Source organism: Paroedura picta, chromosome 3, assembly GCF_049243985.1.
Source record: "Paroedura picta isolate Pp20150507F chromosome 3, Ppicta_v3.0, whole genome shotgun sequence".
Lineage (NCBI taxonomy): Eukaryota > Metazoa > Chordata > Lepidosauria > Squamata > Gekkonidae > Paroedura > Paroedura picta.
In genome coordinates, this window is record NC_135371.1 from 128,782,835 (window position 1) to 128,798,117 (window position 15,283).

Below are 15,283 nucleotides of genomic sequence, written 5' to 3' on the forward strand. Positions count from 1 at the left end.
TATCAGGAGTACTGCTGGCTTTGTTGCAGCAAACACATCTTCTAGGATATCTGAGATAAAGTAGCAATTTCTTTGGGATGTTGGTAGAGCTGCTAACAGTCTGCTACAGATAGGGTTAGCAACCTCCAGGTGGGGACTGGAGACTTCCCAGAATTATGACTGATTTCCATGACTGCCCTGGAGAAAATGGCTGCTTTGAAGGGTGGAATCTACAGCATCTGATCCTCCTCCTTTCCCTAAATCTTGCCTTCTTCAGACTTACACTCTCAACCTCCCAGAAATTTCTTATCCATGACCTGACATCTGTGTGTGACTATAACTTCCTTGCTCATTTTCGGATCTGCTGATGGACATATGGCCAGAGTGGCACATTATTATCACACCATCAATGTGCTTAGCCTTTTTCTGAGTCCAAGAAGACAGGTCATTGCCCTCAGAGGCTTTACAGTATACAATTAGAGATAAGGGAACCAACAGAAGAAGGGGAGGAAGTGGGGATGAATAGGGGAAGAATATGTGTTCATTTCAAGCTATATGTGTTTAGGCTTGGTTCTTTTGAGGTTTGTACAGAAGATTTTATTGAAAGGGTGGAGTTTATAATTTTATAGACCACCCCTCCCCAGCGATGGACTTGGGGTGATTTCCAACAATAATATACATTTAAAACTATCAACCTTTAAAGACATAATGAAATACAATTTGATTTGTACTTTGAATGGTTAGAGCATCACACAGGTGTTCCAAGAGGTTGTTCCAGGCATAAAGGGCAGCACAGGAGACAGAACTGATACTGCTGAAAAGGCTTAGCCAAAAAGAAGGCAGAAGAAGTGAAGGCGTGACACTCATAGAAAGGGACGTCTCAGGACACTACAGCAGTGGTCCCCAACCCTTTTCTGGCCAGGGACCGGGGGGGGGCAGAGGGAGGACTGGGCCCCAGCACGCCGGCACCCACACCTCCTCCCCTGCAGTGCAGAGCTTGCTGTGCTGGGAGCGATTGGCCGCCCGGGAATTGGGGAACACTGCACTACAGCACCAAAGAAAGGCAGGGCAAGGGCATGGGGGGCTGGAAGCCAGCAGGGAAGTTTTGGGAGGGATTGTATGAGGGCAGAATGATGAGACTGGAGAGTGGAGTGGTTTAGGAAGCAGAATGCTAGACTGAAGTGAGGGAGGACAGAGGCAGATCTTGGAGGTGAGGGAAACAGGATGTTGCAATAGTCAGGGTGGAGCAGAAGTTTTTGATGAGGAACACGTCTACTAGCACGTTCCGTCAAATCAAAATGAAAATGGATGTGACGTTATTGTCCCGCCTTAGGGAGCGCGCTAGTACATGATGAATGCTGGCAGCAGAGCTCCGAGGCCCAGTTCTGAGCCTCAGAGCCTGCTGGTGGCAGTGCTTTGCTTCCCAGGCTGGTCCTGCCCTCCATGGAGTGGGGCAGACCAGGGCTGGGCCTCAGAGCACTTCTGGTGGTGGTGCTCCACTGCCCAGCCCATCACCAGCAGCGCTCCGCTTCCCAGCCTGGCCCTCTGCAGAGTGAGGACTGGCTGGGGAAGCGGGGACATGCACAGCCACCACCACCAGTGCTCCGAGGCCCAGCCCCGAGTCTCAGAGAGCAGCTGGCAGTGGCGCTCTGCTTCCCTGCCCTCTACAGAGTGGCGACAGGCTGGGGAAGTGGGGAGAAGCGTGGCCACCAGCAGCAGCACTCTGAGACCCAGTCCTAGAGCCTCAGAGCTCTGACAGATGCAGAACTCTTGCTGTGACAGGCAAGGAGGAGGAAGAGGCACAAGGAAGGAGGGGTGGGTGGGAGAGGCAAGGGGGCAATGGAGGAGGGAGGGATTGAAGGGGGTACCCGGAAGGAGAGGTAGGTGTGAGAGGCAAGAGGGAAGGGGGAGTGTGTGTGTGGCAGAGAGGAAGGGGGCCAGGATCATGGAGTCCCACGGCAGATATGTGTTCCCCATATGCTGTGATAGTCAGACTCTCACTAGATCTTTTGCTGAGGAGGATGGAGATACCCATTTTTTGCCATACTGTGAAGTGCGAAGTGAAGTTTGTGGCAGATTAAATACAGGGTACAGATGGAAGAAGAATCACAGACAAAAACAAGGCTTCATCAGAGTTCTGCTGGATGGAGACAATGATGTTGATGGATGTGAAGAACATGTATGGGAAAGAAGATTTGGGGAGAAAGTAGTCTTGGGTGTGTTGAACCTCAGATGGTGATGAAACCTACAAATCAAAAAACCAGGCACACAGTGGGAAAGGATAGATGGAGAGCAGATGAGTGTCCTTACACGCAGGTGGCCTTGCTGTTGGGGCATCCTCTTTGTCTGTCAGTTGATTAATGGGGACTCTCAGGCTACCAGCCATCCCCTTTTTGGTCCCCAACTGATAACGCACAGGTTCCCAGGATGGAGTGCAAGCCCCTCTGGATTGATGAGGAGAAAGACTTCTTCATTGAGAGCCAACTTAGTGTAGTAGTTAAGAGCAGTGGCCCCGCTCCTCCACATGCAGCCAGCTGGGTGGCCTTGGCCCAGTCACATTTCTTTCACGACTCTCTTAGCCCCACAGGGTGTCTGTTGTGGGGAGAGAGGCAACAGTAAGTCTCCGTTGGGTAGTAACAAGGAAGGTACAAAAAAACAAAAACAAACCCAGATCTTCTCCTCCGTTTGGAGTCTGTGCAGTTTACAGGGAAGGAAGATCAGTGCAGGCCTGCACCTTCGTAATCCCCTAAACGAGCAACACTTGATGTGAGTCAGGATGCAGCCCAGAAACATGTTTTAATACCAAGATGAGCCCTCAGATTTATAAACTGCTAATCCTCCCATGCTAACAGTTAAAGGCACAGGAACTTGCCCGAAGTAAAACGTAAGCAAACAATCCAGTTTACATCCGGAATAAAATAATAATAAAAAAGCAACGCTTCCAGGCAGGAAGACGTGACTTCCGAAGGCACTTCTCTTTTTAGAAAGCACGCGCTGCCTGCGCCCCTCAGTCTGTGAAGGAAACGAATGGATGTTCCCACGGAGAAGGAGATTTCGGTGACGCTCGGAGAGGCTGAGGTGGTCTGGAGGCGTGAAGGGAAGTGAGCACGCGTCCTCCCCGGTAGGCCGGCTGCCTGGTCCTGCGCGGGCTCAACGACCCTCTCCCCACTGGACGGCCCGCTCTCGGGGACTGATCGCGGGGCGCGCCCTGCGGAGGAGAGGCCGCCCGAGGAGGAGGAGGAGGAAGAAGAAGGGGGGGAGCCCCACGTGCGTTTCACCTGCTGCCTTCAGAGAACGGAGGCTCCGCCTCCCCGCCCGAGCCTCCGCCCCTTGCGCCTTTCCCAGGTGGAGAGAGGGGAGCGCGCCGCGGCCGCTTCTTCCCGAGGTGTGGCTTGAGCGCGCGGCTGCTGCGGGTGGGGGCCAAGCGGTGGCGGCTCCCGCTCCTGAGGGCGGGCTGGATGTCGTGTTGGCTGACTTCGCGGCCGGCTGCCCTTCCTCGCCGGCTGTTTCCTGGTTGCTCGCTCCGCCCCAGAGCAGCAGGGTCGGTTCGCTCCGAGCCCCGCCGGGCTCTTGCGCTCCGCCCCACCCACTCCCGTGTCCCCCCGGCGGCACGCTGCGAGGGGCGGTGGAGGCGCCGTGCTGGGTGATTGGGAGCCGGCTTGGGAACCCTTGCTGAGGAAGAGGGCGGAGGACCCCGGGAAGCCTGCGCTGCCCTCCCGGCCCCAGAGGGAGCGGGACTTCCCTCGCAGCGTCCGTGTAAGTGCGCGCGCCGTTTCTTCGCCCCCTCCCCCCGAGAGGGACTTTCTTGTTGCTACGCTAGTTTGGTGAGTAGGTGTGAGTCTCTCGGGCTTCTCTGCGACGCCTTTTTAAGTTTGTTCTCACACCTCTTCGCTCTCTGCCGGCTTCCCTTCCGCAGCGCCGGTTGCCTGGTTGTCTGCATGTTTCTGCCTATTGCACGGCTGTGTGTGGTTCGCCCATTTTTCCCGCTCCTGCCTGGGAGTAACTGTCGTGTTACGCAGTTGAAAACTTCCACTGTTGCATGACACACCCATGTGTGTCATGCGTCTGCCCACAGAGCAGTTGTTTAACGCGTCTGATGAAGCGGGCTCTACCTTGTAATGCCACATGCCACAGTCAAGACAGCGTGCCATTGGCTTTATGCTCTCTACCCCACACTTCGCATCAGTCTGTTCAGAAGAAGCCTTGTTCCCGTGTTACAGCAAACAAGCGTGCCTCTTAAGAGCCACCCTGTGTTCACTTTACAAATTAAGCCAGGAACTGTTTCTTGGGTGAATGTGGATCTTAAATGTTGTGAGCCACTGAGCCAGCTGGCTAGGAGCGGGGACATAGAAATTAAATTTTAAATTAATAATAATAAATTGAATGTTGAACTGTACATGTATTGATCGCAACAGGAGACTTATTTGATGCATGTGGAATAGAACTGCCTAAGGAGGTGGTGAGCTCCCCCTCACTGGCAGGTTGGATACCCACTTTTCTTGGACGCTTTAGGATGCTTTGGGCTGATCCTGCATTGAGCAGGGGGTTGGACTAGATGGCCTGTATGTCCCCTTCCAACTCTATGATTCTATGATTCATGCATAAAGAAAAATTATGTGTACAGTGTAGCCCTGTTTGGAAGTTTGGAAGGCATGTACAACTTGTGTGGAGTAAAACAAAGTTTGAGGCCACTGTCATCTTTAAGACCCGCAAAGTTTTATCCAAGCTATAAGTTTTTGTGAAGAAGTGTGCTTGCACATGAAAAAAAAACTTAATTGGTCTTGAATAAAACTGAAAGGTGCCACTGGATTCAAACTTTATTTTGCTGCTTCAGACCAACATAGCTACCCACCTGAATCAACCTGTATAGCAGGTACTTTTCTTTATACATGCATTGAGTTATTCTTATGTTACATTCAGTGCATGTTATGTTCTGGTACTGGTACATTCCAAGGTGGCTTGCCTGCCTCTGGGTAGCAGTGATCCTGGTGGTTCCCCGCCTACTCCTGACCAGGGCCAACCCTGCTTAGCTTCCTGAAGAAAATGGCAGCTTCAGAAGGGAGGTTGGATGGGATCATATTCTTGTGTGACTCCTTTCCCCTACTGAGACTCTGTCCTTCCCAGGCTCCACCGCAGATCTCCAGAAATTTCTCAACCCAGAGTTGGCAACCCTTCCCCAAAAGTCTCCATCTTTGGGAGGCTGGAAAAGCTTCCTCCTGAATGCTCCTGGCCATGGGATTTTCCATTGCTTGCTTCTCTCTCCCCCCACCCCTCTCCCCCAATCTGTCTCCCCAATGAGGACATGAAGTGGCTTTTACAAATGACTTCTACAAAGAACTTATATATTTTTCCAGACTAAAATATGGCTGCTGCACAACAGCCAAAAGAGAAGTGTACCCAATATAGTATGCTTTGAATTCGCAGTAGACCTAACACCAGGAAAGAGGTGTGTGTTCATGGGGGGGGGGGGGCACTAGGGATGTAGCCTGGGAGCCAAGGGGATGATAGCCCAAAAAAGTTTGGGAACCACTGCTTTACATTGTCTTTGTATGCATCCCTCTCCCCACTGTCTTTCAAGTGCTATGAGTTCCATCCTCAGAACTTTAATTCCCAGGCATATATGATCCCAATATGCAGTGGGCCCATTGGGAGAGGAAATTTAACACACACCCCCACACTTATTTTTCTGGCATGAAATATCCCTGCGGAACGGCTGCTTTCTCCACTGAGGAAATTCACATTTTATGCTGGGCCCTGCATGTTCCAGTAGATTACATTTCTCCAACCAACAAAATAGCAACTCCCTTGGGCCATTTCAGGTAGGGAAAATGACTTTCTCCTCCCTTGCAACATGGCCTCATCTGAATCAGGCCCTGTTCAGCCTTGGTTAATATTTCAGTGAGAGACCACCAAGGAATACCTGGGTTGTGATGCAGAGGCAGGCTCTGTTCAGCCACCCTTCAATGTCTCCTGCTGTCAAAGCCCTACGGTGTCACTATAAGCCAGCCTTGAAAACAACAAATGGAGCTCCCAGCTCACAACTGGACCGGGCACAACTGAGGAGGACACTGAAACAACATAACACATAGTTAGGCGTGATGACACCACGGTTGCATACTTTGCTACAGTTTTCTCTGTCTGTGGCACCTGCACATTTAGCTGTGATTGCGCAGTCTCCAAAATTATATAGTAGAGAATACAGATTAAAATAAAATGATACTTTGAGAAGCAAGTGGTATTTAGGAAAGCTCATCCTTAAGAATAAAGAGTTAAACAATAGAAATGTAGGGAGGGGAAATGACAGGGCCCTGCTCGAACTTTTGAGGTCATGAGGGGTGTGATGAGTGTGACTCTAATAACAATTCTTTCCCCCTCCCACAGGATTACTTGTTGAAACTCATATTTTAGTCAGGGCATACAAAAATAATTGCGTGGCGTAGCATGTAACAAAAGCTCGGCGGGCTTCATCGCTGTAGAATATGGGGTAGCTGCAGATTTTGGGAAAGGCTCCTTTGCCTCAGGTATGTCATTTTTCTCTGTGCCTGCACAGGTTCTGGAGGTGATGACAGGTGTAGGCTATGTCTGTTGCATCCTGCTGCTAACTAGGAACAAAGTAAGCCCTAGCAGCACAACAGCACATTGGGGACTTGGCTCACAGGTTAGGAACAAGCCAGTCCCCTGAGGGTGTTGGCAGTGGCTTGGGGGCTTGGCTGGAACCTGGTTGATGATAACACAGGTCCCAGAGATGCTTCATGTTGTAGCTACACCCAACACCATCACTTGCAAGTGCTGTTTCAGTGTTGTGTCAGTATCATTCACACTGTGCTACACTGATTGTCTGCTCAGGTAGAAAACTGCTCTTGGAGGGAGAGAGCTTGCAAAGGCCATCAGGTGTTAATAGAAATAAAACCTCCATGATATGAGACAAGATTATATCAGATAGCCAGATGCAAATAGAGGATGGCTTTAATGAAAATAAGTGTGATATTCCCACCAAATAAGAACTACACTGAGACAAAAATACTGCATGAGTAGCAGTTTAGCATCCCAAAAAGCCTACCTGGATCCCAGTCAGTTCAGTCTTATGGAAGTAAGGTAAAATATGCTAACTTCTTTGTCACTGTATGCTTAGTTAGGTACTGCGGCAGTACAGTCCATTGGCACTTTCAAGATCAACAAAGTTTTATTGAAGATATAAGTTTTGTGAGCAAGTACAAGTTTTCAGATTATAAAGTTGATGCTCTAAGGAAATTGTGGAAATCTATTTTGATGCACTTCTGATTGTTTATGATATTTTCCCACTTTTTTGTGTGGGTCATGTTGGACTGTGGCTATTGAGGTGTACCGGGTCTAGCCAAATTCTAGTGTTCCGGCTCTAGTCAAATTCATTAGTAGCTGTTTAGTCTCCAGTTACCAGTGTGAGTTAACCACCTTTAAAATTGGGTAGCTGCATAGATATGTGGAAGTGGACATGTATCCTATACAGTTTCCGTTTTCTCCTCCTTTGTGCATAGACAGAAGAGAAGCTGTGGCAACATGTGTAAGGACCGAGAGAAGTGACTAGCCCCCTGTTGACTTGAATGGTTGCTTTGGACGTCTCACTGGCAAAACTAATTGCTCTCCATGCTACTTATTGCTAATAAGTTCCAGAAACAAAAGCCGCATAGTGCCCTTCCTCAGGACCAACCAAAATACCAGACTGTGCAGACTTCTGCCAGAATGCTTCATCAGGTTGGCTGTTGAAAACAACTCCCCCCCCCTAAAAAAAAAAAGTCACATTCCAAGGAATGTTTTGGGATAGAAAAGAAATAATGATTTTTTTTGGGTACTGGACTAAAAGTTTCTAGTCTACCTCCCTCAAGGTTTCTTGTCTGCAAAATGGAATAGTATCATGTGTCACCTTTAGTCTTCTAGGAAAGCAGAAAAATAGCAGCCTCCAGTTGAACACTAAAACAACAACAACAACGTGAAAGCTGCTGAAATGAAATTCTAGGTGTCAGGCTAGTTAATAGGGGGTAAAATAATAAATGTAATAAATAAAGTGTAATAATAAATAAAATAACATGTTTGTTCCTCCAAGCATTATAACTGCTGAATTCTGACATGTATAAATTGCTATGCCTATAAATGTGGCCATTGTGGTACTATAACATCATCAGTGCGAACTTAAATGGACGGGGAATGGTAGAGGACAGGAAGGCCTAGAGGATTATTGTCCATGGGGTCGCGATGGGTCAGACACGACTTTGCAACTAACAACAACAACAACATCATGCTTGCAGGCATGATCAAGATTTCCTTGGATGAAACTTAAGGGTACCGTGTGGGGGGGGGGGGAGATAGGCTCTGCAGAAAATGGCATGTGGCTTCCTTATCACATCTGTTGTAACTGAAAGAAGCCTGAGGCTTGTAAAGCTGTGGCAATTGGTATCTCTGCCACTGAGAAGCAAATATTTATCCAGAGTTTTGCATATGCATCAAAAGGAATGTGTGCTATCGAACTGTATGGTGGAAGTCAGTGGGCTTTGTCTGCAACAATTAAGTAATGAAGAGAATACAGGCCACTTCAGTTATTTATGGAAATGCTGACTGTTGACTGCCAGTTCAGTTGAAGGGACGAGAGAGCAGAGAGAGTGCAGGAATCAATATGGACTGAACCGATGGGAGACTAGTCATGCCTTCTCTTTGCGGGGAACAGGAAAGAAAAGAAGGCCAGTCTACATAGCTTCTAGGTGGCAATGCTCTACTATTTTTCTGGAAGCATTCATGTGTCTGTTGACTAGAACATAGAACATAGAACATAGTCTCATAGAACAGGGGTGGCCAATTGTGCCTCTCTAGATGTCCATGGACTACAATTAATGGTAGTTCTAGTCTGTAGACCATGGGCCATTTCGCACGGCTTCAAAGTAGCAGAATGGTTGCTATTTGGAAACGCTACTAATTTGACATAACCCACGACATCGTAGACAATCTGCAACAATCCTGAAACCAATCAGCAAAAAGCGCTTCGTTGTGGCGCTTTCAGGGGAATCCAGAAAAGTGGATTCACCCTCTGGATAGCGATACACTCCTGCAACCAATCTGCAACAGTAGCGCTAAAGATCTGTGCGTTACCATTGTTGCTGGTTCTTCAAAGTCCCTCCCCCTGGCTCTCTCCTCCAAACTTCCGGCGAAGCGATCGCCATTTTTTTTTCTCCGAGCGAGCGGGGATAAACGCACCGGCGAGCCTCTTTCTGTTTAGAGGCTTCCCTGGCTTCAGTCCTTCACCTTTAGTCACTAAGCACAAACAACTGAAAAGCCCGTTTGCTGAAATAAAGTCCCTTTATTTTTTACAAATAAATTCAGCCGAAAATCGTGCCCGTGAGAGGGGGGGGGATTTTTTTTTTATCACTCGAGGCAGCGTGCAAATGATCATACAATCAAACGACAGCTCACATTAGGCAGCTGGATGGGTCTCTCCGTAGCAACGAATCTACCTAGATTCATTGCTATGGGTCGTTTTTTTTTTTTTTAAAACCTTTCTTAAAGGGAAAGGGGCTGTTTGGGAGCATGCTAACGGCTGCCCATTGGCTGCTTGACGGCCAGGGGCGGGACGAGCTTGGCAATAGCGCTTCCTTTCTAGCGATTTCTGCCGAGACCGGAAGCCTGTGGGAAACGCTAAAAAACGCAACTGATTCCACTACAAAGGCAGGTATGCATAACGACGAATTCCACTATTTTAAATGGCGATTTTTCATTCCGCAAACAATTTGCAACAAAGATCCCTGTGCGAAAAGGCCCCATGTTTGGCCATCCCTGTCATAGAAGATAATCTCTTTTGGTCTAACCTAGAATCATTGTGAGGATAAACTGAGGATAGCTAAACTAGTGCCAACAAGCACTTGGGCAATATAGAAGTAATTCCAGCAGTATTTCTGTAGGTTAAACAAGTAGCCTATCTTGATAATATCAGCCTGTGTCCTACTTTTTAAGGGGGTACTGCCTTTATTTTATTTACAAAAGTTATTGTCTACATTTCTTCCTTGACCAGGGCCACCAAGCAGACTAGCAAAATAAAAACGCACATAATAGAAACACTTACTTACTTACTTACTTGCCATCCTCCCTTGCAGCTCAGGGTAGTTTACAGGGAACATGAAACCATAGGACAGTTATAAGTTCAATAGCTGCATCAAACAAAAACAACATCACTAATAGTCGAGCATTTAATGGATTCATATATAACTGGTGACATTTACCATTTTGACTATACCCTGCAGGTAGTCCCATGATGTGCTTGGTGTACATATCTGAATTGGGGGGGGGGGTTCTGGGGCCCAGTAGTTGTTGTCAATTCATAGGCCTCAACCAAGCACTTAATGTAAGAGCTCCATTTTGCAGTCCTTGTAGAAGTGTGCTAGCTACGAATGGGCCCAGATCTCCTTTGGGAGCTCATTCCACAAGGACAGAGAATGACCTGGCCCTGGTTGAAGCCAAATGTGCTTCCTTGGGACCAGGGATCACCAGTTTGTTGGAATTTGTAGAGTGTAGTATTCTCTAGGGCAGGGGTAGTCAACCTGTGGTCTTCCAGATCAGTGGTCCCCAACCTTTTTATCGCCGGGGACCGGTCAACACTTGACAATTTTACTGAGGCCTGGGGGGGGTAGTCTTTTGCTGCGGGACGTCGCCACTGCCGCCTGAGCCCCTGCTCCACTTGCTTTCCCGCCGGCACCCCTGACTTCCCGCCGCCCAATGGAAGGCGTTGCCAGCAACAGCTGTGCAGTGCCATGCCGAGGGGGAGCCCCAGCCATGGTGGCTGCCGGAGAGCACCAAAGGTGAGTTGGTGGCAGAATGGCAGGGCAGCCCCTGAGGCAGCAGCTGGGGAGGAGGACGAGGAGGGGCCGAGGCCCGGTACCAACTGATCCACGGCCCGGTACCAGTGGTTGGGGACCACTGCTCCAGATGTTCATGGACTACAAGTCCCATGAGCTGCTGCCAGCAAATGCTGGCAGAGGCTCATGGGAATTGTAGTCCATGAACATCTGGAGGACCACAGGTTGACTACCCCTGCTCTAGGGTGTATAGGCAGAGAGGCGGTCCCTCTGGTACATTGGGTCCAGCCCATGCATTTTGGCCTTAAAGGTAATTACCAAGATCTTAAGTCTGATCTGGGATTCAGCTGGTAACATTACAGCTGTTGGAGAATGGGCCATATGTGGGCCCCCCAGGGTGTTCTCATGAGAACCCTGGCTGCTGATTTCTGAATCAGTTGTAGTTTCCAGATCAGGAAGAAGGGTAGGCCCATGTAGAGTGAGTTGCAGAAATCCAGTCTAGAAGTGACTGTCACATGGATCACTGTGGCTAGGTGTTTTACCAGGGCCAAGAAGGGTGCTAGTAGTTTGGCTTAATGCAGATGGAAAAACATGTCTTAAGAACCATGTAAAATACATCATTAAACAATTAAACTAAAACTAAGATATATATACACATACATACATAAAAGCAATTGAAATGGGCAGGAAGGAGAGAGGAATCACTGAGTGAACATTCAAAACAAAAATTCTTCACCTGCTGGTGGAAGATGGCAACAGAAGGAGACAGGTGAGTCTTCCTGCGGGGAGAGATCCAGAGTCTGGGTGCACAACCAGCCTTAATAGGCATGGACATCTGAAGCCAGACTTCAGAAAATGACTGCAGTGTTCAAAGACGTTCATAAAGAATAAGATGGTTCAGATATGTTGGTCCCAGCCCTTATAAGTCTTTAAAGGTCAACAACAGAACCTTTACTCACACCTGGAAATGGATTGGGATGGGCCAAGACTGGAATGATAATAAGCCCCATGGCCCACTCCAGTTAACACCCTGGATACAACATTCCACACTAAGTAAAGTTTCCAGATGCTTTTCAAAGGCAAGCTCCATTTACAGCACATTGCAATAATCTAAGGAGATGCCTTCAATCTCAGGTTAGACCTTTCAGTCAACAATAGGACTTCTGTTTTGTTGAGATTTAGCTTTGGTTTACTAGTCCACATCCACTCTAAATTAATGCAAATTATTAACTACCTCTGTCCATCAAAGTGCTTCAAAACTTTTGTTGTGCCTTAAACGTGTAGACATATCTAGCATGAGGAAATGGGAATGGAATGTGAGGTTCCATGATCCACAATATTTATTTTAGCCTGCCTTCCTGTAACAAAAGGGCAGATTACAGTGTTAGGTTAAAATACAGTGAAAATGGCATCAAGGCAGAATAAAACAGCCTAAGACATCAACATCAGGCCATGGTAGGAATTATAAGCTTTCTAAACTTAATTCCCTACATGACAGCATCCCTTCAGTAATAGTTGCAGGGGGGTAGTTGTGTTAGTGTGAAGCAATAGAACAAAGTTTGAGTCCAGTAGTACCTTTAAAACCAACAAAGTTTAATTTTGGATATGAGCTTTCATATGCATGCACACTTCTTCAAATGAAAAAGACTTCCTTGAGCCTTATAGGTAGAGACAGTGGGGGTGTTAGTTTCCAGGAAGAGCTAGTTGAAGTCAAGGTACATAAGTAACCGAGGGACAAGTTTAGGTAAAAGAATGAAAGCAGTTAATAAAGATGTTGATAGCAGCAAATTAGCATAAAGATAATGCAAGAGTTACCAACAGATGTGTTGTTAGAGTATAGTAGCACCTTTAAGAGCAACAGTGTTTAATTCTGGCTATAAGTGAGAACAGTGTCCTCCTCCTCCTCCTGTATGTCAATATCTTTGTTAAGCCCTGGGAAATCTGTTGTCCTGTTGTAATGTAATTGAGCAATTGCCATTCTGGTCTTAATCTGAAATTACTTTGCAATAAAACAGCTAAGACCTGCTAAAATGGCAACAGTCACAATGAATGTTCTAAACTTTCTTTTCCAGATATTACCAATTGGTCTTAACAACACGGCAAAGGACTTAACAACATGGCAAAGCTATATTAATACATTTGTTTGGAAAAATAAGAGACCAAGAATTGCATTTAAAGTTCTACAAGATGATAAAAAGGAGGGGATTGAGCCTTCCAAACTTAATTCTATTATCATGTAGCAGGCTTGGCCTGGATAACAGACTGGATTAAAAACTCAATGAAGAAATAAAAATTTGGCCTGACTCAAGGTTTACATAACCCATTATGATCTGGTGTCAACAAATCAGAGCTCTGGACACATCACGTTTGCTGAAATAGTTTTATGATGATATGGAAGAAATACAGTGCAAGGCTCAGTCCTGGAATTTCGCCATTAAAAATAATTTCCAAAATGTATTCAGACAGACCAAGAATTGTTGATTACTTGTGTATTCAGGCCATGATTAAAGAGGATAGGAAATTTAAAAATTGGCAGCAATTGTTGCAAGAAGGCAAAAGTATAGACTGGTTTGCTGATATGCAGCTGGTCTCAAGATTACCTACCTAACGCCCTTCCATAAGGCTCAGGGCGGTTTACATAAAACATAGAAAACAGTACATGGAACACAGCGGAACTGTTTTATCTCTGTCAAGGCCCTGATCTCCTCCAGGAGCTCATTCCACTAGGTGGGGGCCAGGAGAGAGAAAGCTCTGGCCTTGGCTGAGGCTAGGCGGACTTCTTTAGGGCCAGGGATCATTAGCTGGTTGGTGGTGGCGGAGTGTAAAGCTCTTTGAGGGGCATAGGCAGAGAGGTGGTCCCTCAGGTACACTGGGCCCTGACTGCGTATGGCCTTAAAGGTGATAACCAGAACCTATAGCCTGATCAAGAATTAAACTTGCAACCACTGTAGCTGATAGAGAAGTCAAATAGATAAGAGATCAAACAGAATTTGAAAAATTAATTTGCAAGATAAACCATATCTTTTAGGTTGAATATACTCAAACTTGCTGAGATAGGTTAAAACTTGCATGGTAAAATGGATGCAAAACTTTGGTATGAGTATTCCAGTTGATGATCGGGAGCAATTATGGTATAAGAATGTAAAGTTGACAAAATGCCAAATGTTACGGGAAAACTGGTATGAAAATGTTTTATAGGTGGTATTTAACTCCTAAACTTATTAGTAAAATGTCAAGTCAATCAGACGGTAAATGCTGGAAATGTCATGATGCTAAAGGGTCTTTTTTCATATGTGATGGAATCATAAAGTGGTTAACATTTTTTGGATAAAAGTGCATGACAAATTGCAGACAGTTTATACATGTACATTTCTGCAGGACCCAACAAATACGTTGTTAAGTATTGGACCCGTAGGTTTGCTGAAACAAGGAAGAGAATTCTTCTTTCACACAACAATACCTGCCAGACTTGTAATTGCAGCATATTGGAAACAGCAACAACCTCCACATATGGCCTCATGGGTTGGAAAACTTAGACAACTTGCCATAATGGCTAAATTAACAAACTTGGTCGATTGTAGACCACCAGAAGAGTTTCAAGAATGCTGCGATGAGTATCTGAACTTTCTGTAATTTCTGTCTTTCTCATTCTATGTAAGTTCTCTATTATATCTAAAAAATAAATTACAAAAACAAAACCACATTTGAAACCTCCCCTCCTCTACCTATGTGTGAGTATTGAGAAAGTCTGGTCAATGTATCTGAAGGTGTGTGCATGCACACTAAGGCTTATTCCCAGAATTAAACTTTCTGGGTCTTAAAGGTGCCACTGGACTCAAACTTGCTAAATGCCTTGCGGGGGGGGGGGGGGGAATGAATGAGGCAAAGGCTTCTTGACAGCTTGAGATATACAGTTCCATCTGATGGGGACCACCACAGCTCTATTTCTAGCAAATGTAGATTTGATTTGATGGCTGGCTGGCTGAAATGGTGAATATCAGGATAGGCAAGCCTTCAAATATGCGGGTCCCCAATCCATTAAGAGCCTTATAGGTAATGATTAGCATCTCAAATTAAATCCAGCAAATGGTGAAGTGTTCATAGTGCTGATACTATATGTATATTGTGGGCAATCTTTGCCGTGACCCGAGTAGGCTGCCACATTCTGTATTAACCAAAGTTTCCAAATTGTCTTCAAGGGTAGCCCTATGTAGAGCATTTCACACTAGCCACTTTTCTGGGCTTATATTTGTGTTTGCACTACAGATTGTAATCAACAATAGGTTTTTCTCACTTCATTGTGATCCCAACTGTCTTTTTAGCAGGGTATAGCCATCATGTGGTGATAAGATTTAGGGGTGTGTAGATTTTGCTGACCTCCTGTCACCAGTTCTATAGTTGCCATTTGAACCTGCAAAATTAAGAAAGTTAATGAGCAATTAATCTTTAGAAGAATGCTGGCTATTTATGATGCTGAATCATAAATGCTG

At 46.3% G+C, this 15,283-nt stretch overlaps 1 protein-coding gene across 4 annotated transcripts in view; it reads left to right on the forward strand.

The window, feature by feature from the left end:
- The first annotated feature begins 2,896 nt into the window (after positions 1-2,896).
- Positions 2,897-15,283, forward strand: part of RHBDF2 (rhomboid 5 homolog 2) — an 80,862-nt gene continuing 68,475 nt past the window's right edge. The window contains exon 1 of one of the 4 annotated variants that reach the window (XM_077327693.1): positions 2,897-3,100. The gene's annotated coding sequence lies outside the window, so the exon portion shown is untranslated. Of the gene's footprint in view, positions 3,101-3,160; positions 3,804-15,283 lie in introns of those variants that run through there. The other 3 variants (XM_077327691.1, XM_077327690.1, XM_077327692.1) reach the window with 3 other exon arrangements.